The sequence below is a fragment of the Cervus canadensis genome, chromosome 14 (genome assembly GCF_019320065.1).
Source record: "Cervus canadensis isolate Bull #8, Minnesota chromosome 14, ASM1932006v1, whole genome shotgun sequence".
Classification (NCBI taxonomy): Eukaryota; Metazoa; Chordata; class Mammalia; order Artiodactyla; family Cervidae; genus Cervus; species Cervus canadensis.
Window position 1 is genome coordinate 59,544,998 of NC_057399.1, and position 10,908 is coordinate 59,555,905.

At 39.8% G+C, this 10,908-nt stretch overlaps 1 pseudogene; it reads right to left on the minus strand.

Moving 5' to 3' along the window:
* Positions 1–3,809: 3,809 nt before the first annotated feature.
* LOC122452968 lies at positions 3,810–5,353 on the minus strand (annotated as a pseudogene).
* Positions 5,354–10,908: the final 5,555 nt, after the last annotated feature.

Here is a 10,908-nt window from a genome sequence, read left to right on the forward strand (position 1 = left end):
GAGCCACAGAGCTACATGTAATAAGACTACCCAGGAGAGGCTGAGGCAAAAACCCAAACCATGTAATAGCACTTCCATACACACACATCCTTTCAGAAAAAACACTATTACCTTAGCATCTGCAGTTAATAGGCTCGAAAATCACATAAAAATACACATTTCTCAGGCAAAGATTAAAATCTTACCCACATTCTAATGATATATATTTAGCCATTGAGAAACGAAGCTTTCATATGTGCAATTATTTCTTACCAATTCCTATGATCCATATAAAACAATTCAGAGTTCATATTTTTGGATTGTTGGTTTACTACATTAAAAGTGCACTATACTCGTATACTTTAAAATTATCTGTACATAATCTATTAAAATATTTTTGAGGTCATAATTTTACTTTAAAAACATGTATAGTCTATTTAACTACAGGAATAACTATAGAAATGTAAAATCAAGTGAATGTATATAATATTCTCTAAGCTACTGTGTTAGCCGCTCAGTGGTGTCTGACTCTTTGTGACCCCACGGATTGTAGTCTGCCAGGCTTCTCTGTCCTTGGAATTCTCCAGGCAAGAATACTGCAGTGAACTGTCATTCCCTTCTCCATCTCTAATGTAAAGATGGACAAAAATATTAACTTTGGAAAACTGACAGACCAACATGTAATATCATAGTATTAACAGCGCACAGTGCAAACCCTGGATTGTTGTTGCTATTTAGTTGCTAACTTGTGTCAGACTCTCTGCGACCCCATGGACTGTAGCCCGCCAGGCTCCTCTGTCAATGGGATTTCCCAGGCCAGAAGACTGGGGTGAGTTGCCATTTCCTCCTCCAGGGGATCTTCCCGACCCAGGGATCAGGCCCGGGTCTCCTGTGTCTCCTGCATTCGTAGGTGGATTCTTTACCACTGAGCCACCAGAGAACCCAAAACCCTGGGTTAATTTGACCCAAATAAGAGGTGGGAAAAACAAACTCCACATCCAGACCCTGTCACATAGAGCCTCAAATTCCTCTGGAGACAAAAATTAACTATTTCAATAGAATTTTATTTATCATTCAAATAACCTCAATAACCTTTTACTTAACATGCTTTCTTATATAACAACTGTGAAAATGATAGTTATCTGAGATTCAGTTTTCAGAATTAATTTTTTCAGCCTAGAGCTGCTTTAAGAAAAAAAATGTTACAGGCACTGGCAGGCCAGATTTGAGCTTGTCGGTATATAATAGCCTGATAATCTATCATGTTTTGGTGATTTTTAGTCATCATTCCCATTCAAGAATCATAGCCAACTTCCTTGTCTGGATAAAGGTTTTAATTGTGAAGCTTCTCATCTTTCATCCGCCACTCCCTGGCTGGGCTCTTAGCCTCTCTTGTCTGCTGCTCTCAGGAGTGTTTAAACCACAGTTGGCATTGTCGGTCACCAGCTTTGCTGCAAAGACTTTTGATAGCATGATATTTCACTTGTCTTCTGCTATATTAACTGCTTTGAAGGTACTGCTGAAGCATGCTTACAATTCTCCAAATTCTTTTGGTTTCTATTTTCAGAGTCAGGGAATCCAAAGGCAGCTAAAGATGCGTTTGTCTTACCACAGGGCAGAAAGGGGAGGGTGGGATGGATAGGGAGATTGGGACTGCAAGTGTACACTCCCAGGTGTAAAACAGACAGTTAGTGGGAACCTACTGTAACTCACAGGAAGCTCGGCTTGATGTTCTCTGATGACCTAGAGGAGCGGGATGGGGAGCGGGATGGGGGCTCAAGGCTGTGGGGGGGGGGTACATGCATACATATGGCTGATTTACTTCCTGGCACAGCAGAAAGACACAACACTATAAAGCAATAAAAAAACAAAACAAAAACAAAATAAAAAAAGGGCATTGTAAGATATTTTCCATTCTCATTTGAGACCACAGAGTTCCCTTCTTGCTTTGGGTCCAGAGAATACTGGCAGGTATACTTGGAATCTCCAGGCAGATCAGGAGAGAACCCCTGAAAATGCTAGCTGATAGGGTCTCCCAGCAAAATGGAGTGATCTTTTCATACTAAATCAAAACCCACCTGCCTAAATCCAAACCCACCTGCCAGCTGGCATCTCCTGTGTGCATAACATGTTTAACCCTCGGTCACATCCTCTCTTACATGCAAAGGAAAAGGCAAGTATCAAGGAATTAAAGAAATTGCAAAGATAAAGGACAAAGACTGAGTCAAGCCAAGGAAGACAGAAACGTAATCCCTGGTAGCTGTTGTTGCCGCTGTTTACTCCCTCAGTCGTGTCTGACTCTTTGCAGCCCCATGGACTGTAGCCCGCCAGGCTCCTCTGTCCATGGGATTCTCCAGGCAGGAATACTGGAGTGGGCTGCTAATTCCTCCTCCAGGGCATCTTCCTGACCCAGAGTTCTAACCCACATCTCCTGTACTAGCAGGTGATTCTTTGCCACAGAGCCAGCTGGGAGCCTAGTTTCTAGTGAGGTTGCCAGAGAGATGCATGAGGCCTCCTCACATCCAAATTTCAAATAAACAGCAAGTACCTTCTGAGTACAAGTCTGTCCTTTCCAATATTTGAGATGTATTTCTACTAAAAACAAAATATTCATTTATCCAGAATTCAAACTTGACTGGATATGATGTAGTTTCATTTGTTAACTCAAGCAACCTTAATCTATGGGGGATAGAAAACACCAAGAAAATAATCAACATCTTAGAAATAGAGAAAAGAAGTGCCAACAGAGAGAGAAGTCAAGTGGGAGCACAATCCCTCAAAAGACAGCAAAATCTCCAGCATGTATTTGAGGTTTTTTTTTTTTAGCTTATAGCAACTAATTTATTATCTCACAATTTTGTATGTCACAAGTCCAGCCACAGAAATCCATGTTTGCTACTGAGGGTCTCACAAGGCTGAAATTTAGGTGTCAGCAGGGGCTATGGTATTATCTGAAATTTGAAGTACTCTTCTAAGCTAATTCAGGTTTTTGGAAAATTGAGTTTCTTGGTGTTACACAACCAAGGTTCCAGATTTTTCTTGCTGACTGATAGCTGGAAGGTAGCTCTCATCTCCTAGAGGCTACCAGTAGATTATAGCCAATGTGGCCTTCCTACAACATGATAGCTTACTTTAAGGTCCACAGGAGGATCGCTCAGACTTCTTGTAAGAGCTTACCTTATTAGCTCAGGCCTCCAAAACAGCATCTTCTTATTGATGCTCAAAGTCAGCAGATGAGGGACTTTAACTGCATCTCAAAACACCTTCAAGTTTGCTGCATAACATAATCTAATAATGGCCACATCATAATGGGAGTATCATCAGGGCATAATTGGCTTATGGTGAATGATTGCTAATAGCACACTGTGAACATGACCCTATACACAAATGAAAACTATAATAGGATTTTACAATTATTTATATAAACATTAAATTTTGTATCCCTTTACAAGTTACAAAGTGCTGTACATACTCTGCATCATGACTACCTGTCAGAGAGGCACAGTAGATATTAATTCAACAGTACAGGTGAACAAAATAAGGTTCAAAGCAGCTAAGACATTTCCCAAATCTTTACAGAAAATTAGTAGTAGAGTCAGCCTTCAGCTCAGGGTCTTTTCACCCTATAGTCCCATCCTTTATTTAGCTAATTCTGAGTTTTCAAACTGTGTTTGCTGAGATTCCGAGGAGATATCTCAGGGATTACTGTAAGAACTCAAAGTGACTCTAAGAAAGTTGGGTTAAGCATTGCAACAGTTGTGCTACTATTGTTTGTCCTCTATATGTGAGTTCTACATAAGCTCTAATAACCACTGCATTTCACCATGCTGCCTTATAAAAGATAAAGAATACTTACAAAAAAAAAAAACACTTTAGTTGAAAAAATGATTTAGATAGCTGTATATAAAAATCCAAGAGTCTATTCCAGTCAAGTTTTAAGAAACTGTCATTTCTTCTAGCAGTTGTTGAATCTTCTTAATGTCTGGTCTCTTATTTTTCTTTTCATGTAGACATTGACTGGCAACAGAGTACATAGTTTCAACGGAAGTGGAATCAACGTCACTCATCTTCTTATCAATATAATCTTCAATTGTCTTTTCTTCATCTTCAATTTCTTCTTTAATATTTACTTATATTAATACATCCATACATATCTCCTTCCTAGAAACGTTCAGCCAACTGCCTCCTGACTTTTGTGTTTCTGTGTATTCCTCTCACATGCTCATTAGCAGCCCTTACTAGGCTTCCGGCAAAGTGAGGTCCGCTCTTCTGCTGCACTCCCAATGATGCACTTCCAACTCTGAATGTAGATCCTCTTCTCTGCACAAGCACACAGCTCTATGGGTACTCACATTGCAGTAACTGAGGTTCACGGTGTTCATCCACAGCTGGAAGTCTGGTTATTACTTCTAGTAAAACCACCCCAAAGCTGTAGATGTCAGATTTGGGTGTAATTTCTCCTCGCAAATCTTCAGGTGCCACATAAGCTGTTGTTCCCACAATTCTGCTAGTCATGACTGACTGTGCAAACTTCTCAGAAGCCTGTGCAAGCCCAAAGTCAGATATTTTGGCTGTAAGTCTTCATCTAGTAAGATATTTGCACTTTTGATATCTCTATGAATATGATGGTTTTCATGTAAAAACTGAGGCCATTAGCTTCACCCTGGGCAATCTTGCATTTCATGTACCAAGAGAGTTGGGGAGTACCATCCAAGCAAGACAATCTGTCCAGCAATGAACCACTGGGCATGTAAACATATATTAAGCAGAGGTCACCTCCATCACTTGAGAAACCAAGTAGTTCTACTAAGTTTTCATGTTGACACTGCTGCAAACTCTTCACTGCTACAGTCCTGTTGTTCATGTAGCCTTTATACACAACTCCAAATCCTCCTTCTCCCATTTTGTTACCACCCACAGAAATGGGCTGTTCATCAAAGTTATTTGTGGCATTCTTCAACTCAAAAAATGAAAAACTGTGAAAACGTGTATCACTAAATTCTAAACTTGTATTTTCTGGACTTGAGGAGTCAGGTAGCACATAGTTTTGTTCAAGATTCTCATCAGATATCACAGATGTCCTGTCTTTGCCATAGAGGGGCTTCGGTTTCTGTTGAACTGTTACAGTGACTTTAGAAGGCAGTGTATTAACATTTTTGGGTACAGCATCTGGTAGCAAAATACTTGCAGGGGCAAAAAACTCATTTTGGACCAAAATATCCACAAGATCACCAATTGTGCAATTTGTGGTGCCCCAGTCAAACAATAATTCACACGGGGGCTTTTTTCCAGTTTGCAGTAATGCTTCAACTCTTCTGTCCGGGCACAGGGCGCAGTGGCGCACAGGGCCTGGAGGTTTTTTTAAAATCTCCATTTGTGGTGGGGGATGGGAAGAAGCCTGTGCTCCCCAGTACCCTTATTACTGTTATTTTGTCCCGTTAATGTAACACTTTAATTCAAAAATCTCAAATGAAATAATATCCTTCAATTTAGGTGGATCTAAAATCAAACACACCAAAATTGTATTGCCTAATGGGACTCACAGAGTTTCATAAACTATAACACATAGCAAAATAACCAGATTTCCTATTAAGTAATAATAACAGTGTCCCATGCCAATATATTCTGGTTGAGTGTATATGGATTGGGCCATAAGAATTTTCCTTTCAGCAAAACACAGGCAAAACTGTGATAATATTAAATCTGCTATGTCATTATACACATACCCACACACACATATTTGAATAGGAGTTGACATTGTCTTGTTTTGTTTTTGTTTTATTTTTTTCCCACATAACATTTAATCCTTATTAATAATTGCAAAGGGTTTCCCTGGTGGCACAATAGCCAAGAATCTATCTACAATGCCAGGGACCCAGGATGGATCTCTGGGCTGGAGAGATTCCCTGGAGAAGTGAATGGCTACCCACTCCAGTACTCTTACCTAGAGAATCCCATGGAGAGAGGAGCCTGGCAACTACAGTCCATGGGGTTGCAAAACGTGGGACGTAATAGAACAGCTAAGTACATGGCACACACAAGCAAACTGGTCATACACCTAGTAAGGCTTTTAATTTAGGCTGGCTGATTAGTAATATCAGGAGAATTTAAGTACTATTAAAAAGGGTATCAAGTAAATACTATCTCTAAGATAATATATATCTTTAGCCAATTCAGTTCCTGGTTCCTGGAAATTTCAGTTTAAAGCAAATACATGACCAAATGTTTCACTTTAACGTTATGCTTTCTATTCAGCATGAGGTTCCTTGAGGTTCTTGCTACAAAGATAAAATCTTCCCCTCTCCCAACTCCAGGTCCTAGTCAGTGTGAATCTGAACACTGGAAGCATAGTATCTGCACTATTTGTCTCTAAACTTATCTCAGAGCCCAATTCAAGATTTTTAGAAACCTTTTCAGTGTTCAGTTTTGTTTTGCTTTGTCTTGTTTGTAATCATCATGTTTTCTGTGGGTCAGATTCTGATTTATATTTGTCTCTTTTTCTGAAAGAAACACAGTTTAGTCTTATGGAAGCCTAGTATATCAGATACATCTTTCCATCATGTCTATGAATTTCCTCTCCTAGTATGTAAAATGCTGTGAAATTCCATTAAGTCCCCAGTTGTGAACCAAATGAGCACTGCAAGTGATGTATCCTAATTATTCTGGGATAGCAGGAAAGTGTACCATCAATTCAGTTCAGTCACTCAGTCAATGTCTGACTCTTTGTGATCCCATGGATGGCAGCTCACCAGGCTTCCCTGTCCATCCCCAACTCCCAGAGCTTGCTCAAACTGACGTCCATTGAGTCAGTGATGCCATACAACCATCTTGTCCTCTGCCGTCCCCTTCTTCCCCTGCCTTCAATCCCCAGCATCAGTGTCTTCTCAAATGAGTCAGCTCTTGGCATCAGGTGGCCAAAGTATTGGAGTTTCAGCTTCAGCATCAGTCCTTCCAATGAACACCCAGGACTGATCTCCTTTAGGATGGACTGGTTGGATCTCCTTGCAGTCCAAGGGGCTCTCAAGAGTCTTCTCCAACACCACAGTTCAAAGCATCAATACTTTGGCACTCAGCTTTCTTTATGGTCCAACTCTAACATACATACTTGACTACTGGAAAAACCATAGCTTTGACTAGATGGACCTTTGTTAACAAAGTAAAGTCTCTGCTTTTTAATATGCTGTCTAGGTTAGTCATAGCTTTTCTCCCAAGGAGCAAATATCTTTTAATTTCATGGCTGCAGTCACCAGATGGTGCAGATGCAGTGATTTTGGAGCCCAAGAAAATAAAGTATGTCACTGCTTCCAATGTTTCCCTATCTATTTGCCATTAAGTGATGGGACTAGATGCCATGATATTAGTTTTCTGAATGTTGAGTATTAAGCTAGCTTTTTCACTCTCTCTATTGAAGAGTACCATACTTCAATACAGATGACAGCTTTTGTATCCCCTTCCAAAACTCTGGGCTGCAACTCATTCCCCATCTGTATAGCTTTAAAGGTGAAGGGAGGTTCATTTGTAATAAAATAATCATACTCTGGGTAAAGTGGAATTCACACCTGTGTGTCTGTGTACCACAAGGTCCTACTCACACACTTCTTAGAAGCACAAAGCAAAGTTCCTCCTCTCCACCCTGGCAGGTACCTTGGGGGGGATGCTTTACAGTTGTTATCATTGCACTCCTAGCCATAAGATCAACTGAGAAAAAATGAGGAAGAACATGGATATACCACCAAACGAATGCACATGTTACCCAGCATAAAGAGAGAGGCCATGACACTGTTGGAGAGCACAGACTGGAGAAATAGTCTAAACCAAACAAGATGATATTTTACTTGGATGAAAGTAAGTGCCTATGTGAACCGAAATCCAAAGCTCCCAGTGTACAAATAAACATGGGGAGAAAAAGGACAAAGAAACAGAACACTAAAAAAGAAAATCCCAAGGATTCAGTCTATAATGAGCTCAATGTTAGAACAATTTGGTATGGTTGCCAAAGTCAGCATGAGAACCAAGATGGTCTAGAAATAAGCATTTTGAGAAGAAGTCTGTTCCTTTCATATATCCTTCCTTGACTAATGAAATAAGTGTTTATCTTCTTAGCCAATAAAGAAACCCAAGGCTATCTCTCTGCCATACATCTTTGTGATTCTAATAATTATACTAATGCTCTTCAACCCTGAATGTGCTTCTAAATCACCTGTGAGCTTCATAAAAATTCAGACATTTGAACCAGGAGCACTGGGGTTTTGTAGGGCAAGCATTTTTATAATTTGTGATAGGATCATATGTCTATACCTCAAGAAAATTAATATAAAAGTATAAAAATGTACACAAAGCTATCATATATTTATATATAAGTGAAAATTTAATATGACAAAATAAATCACAATTATAAATATTAAGAAACTATCAAGTATACAAATATCAAAAATCATAAAATAATAAAATGCCAAAATCTGTAATTATGCTTGGTTGTATAATGAGTCCTGGTGGCTCAGACTGTACAGCGTCTGCCTATAATACGGGAGACCCAGGTTTAATCCCTGGGTCAGGATGATCTCCTGGAGAAGGAAATGGCAGCGTTCTTGCCTGGAAAATCCCGTGGATGGAGGAGCCTGGTTGCAGTCTACAGACTACAGTCCATGGGGTCACAAAGAGTCAGACATGACTGAGCGACTTCACTTTCACTATATATGATCTTCAGGGCTTCCCATGTGGCTCAGCAGTAAAGAATCTACCTGTCAATCAGGAGACCAGGGTTAGATTCTTGGGTTGGGAAGATCCCCTGGAGGAGGAAATGGTGACCCACTCCAGGACTCTTATTGGGAAATCCCACGGACAGAGGATCCTGACCACCTATAGTTCATGGGGTCACAAAGAGTCAGATGTGACTGAGCTCACATGTATATATGATCTTATTATCTATAATAATGATTTTGCACAATATTGTTTCTAGAGGAAATAAAAATATAGCTCAGTATTTTCCATAGCATGGTTATGTGAAATCAGTTTATATTAATTTTAGGATAGGAAAACAATTCTGTTTTACATACATCATTTGTAATGCTATGTACATTTTTAGTACAGTTGACAAATTTGGTGGGAAAAAATCAAGTTTATTTTACTTTCCACCTGTAAAATGTTGGGCATGCTATATTCTTGAATTTTGAATGAATTTAAAAACTCTCTGCGCTTTACAACAGCTTCTCACTAGCTATCTATTTTACACACGGCAGTGTTCAGATCAGTTCAGTCGCAAAGTCGTGTCCAACTCTTTGTGACACCAAGGACTGCAGCGCACCAGGGTTCCCTGTCCATCACCAACTCCCAGAGCTTCTTCAAACTCATGTCCATCGAGTCAGTGATGCCATTCAACCATCTCATCCACTATCATCCCCTTCTTCTCCTGCCTTCAATCTTTCCCAGCATCAGGGTCTTCTCCAATGAGTCAGTTCTTTGCATCAGATGGCCAAAGTATTGGTTTGCATCAGGTGGCCAAAGTATTGGGGTGTCAGCTTCAGCATCAGTCCTTCCAATGAATATTCAGGAATGACTTCCTTAAGGATTGACTGGTTTGATCTCCTCGCAGTCCAAAGGACTCCCAAGAGTCTTCTCCAACACTGCAGTTTGAAAGCATCAATTCTTTGGCACTCAGCTTTCTTTATGGTCCAGCCCTCATTTCCATACATGACTACTAGAAAAAGTATAGCTTTGACTAGATGTACCTTTGTTGGGGAAGTCACATCTCTGCTTTTTAATATGCTGTCTATGTTGGCCATAGCTTTTCTTCCAAGGAGCAAATATCTTTTAATTTCTTGACTCCAGTCACCATCTACAGTGATTTTGGAGCCCAAGAAATAAAGTCTGTCACTGTTGCCATTGTTTCCCCATCTATTTTCTGTGAAGTGATGGGGCTGGGTGCCATGATCTCCATTTTTTGAATGTTGAGTTTAAGCCAGCATTTTCACTCTCCTCTTTCACTTTCATCAAGAGGCTTTTCAGTTCCTCTTTGCTTTCCGCCATAAAGGTGGTGTCATCTGCATTTCTGAGGTTATTGATATTTCTCCCAGCAAACTTGATTCCAGCTTGTGCTTCATCCAGCCCAGCATTTAACATAATGTACTCTGCATGTAAGTTAAAAGGGTGACAATATACAGCCTTGATGTACTCCTTTCCCCATTATAGGTCAATATAAAGCATAGAAAGCTCAGCTAGTGCATTGTGGTGACTCAGAGTGGTTGGATGGGGAGGGAGTTGGCATGGAGATCCACGAGGGAGGGGTCATATATAAACACACATCGCTGATTACTGTCATTGTACAGAAGAAACCAACACATTGTAAAGTGATTATATTTCATTAAAAAATAATTAGTACGGAAAAGTAAAAACTCTCTGAGTGACAACATTTGTAAATCTATTGTCTAAATCTATGTTAAGTTGCATGTTATGAATTTTATACATTTTACATTCTTACCAGTATCAAAGACACATCAACAAGAAATGCTAATCTATTTTATGTTCAAGTAATTTATTACATTTTGTCAATTGTATTCTCAAACAGTTAAAGAGCACTTGGGCTGTGTGTTTAGTCTCTCAGTCAAGTCCAACTCTTTGTAAGGAATGATCTGAAATTGGTGTAATCTTAAATTTTATGTCATACACTATTTATCAATGTTTTAATAACTTTTGTGATTTCATATAGAAATACATAAGATAAATTCAGTCTTCCCTGGTGGTTCAGTCTGTAAAGCATTTGCCTGCAATGCAAGAGGCACAAGCTCTATCCCTGGGTCAGGAAGTCCCCCCAGAGATGGAAATGGCTTACACACTCCAGTGTTCTTGTCTGGAGAATCCCATGGACAGAGGAGCCTGGTGGGTTACAGTCCATGGGGTTGCAAGAGTTGGACACGACTTAAAGAGTAAGCA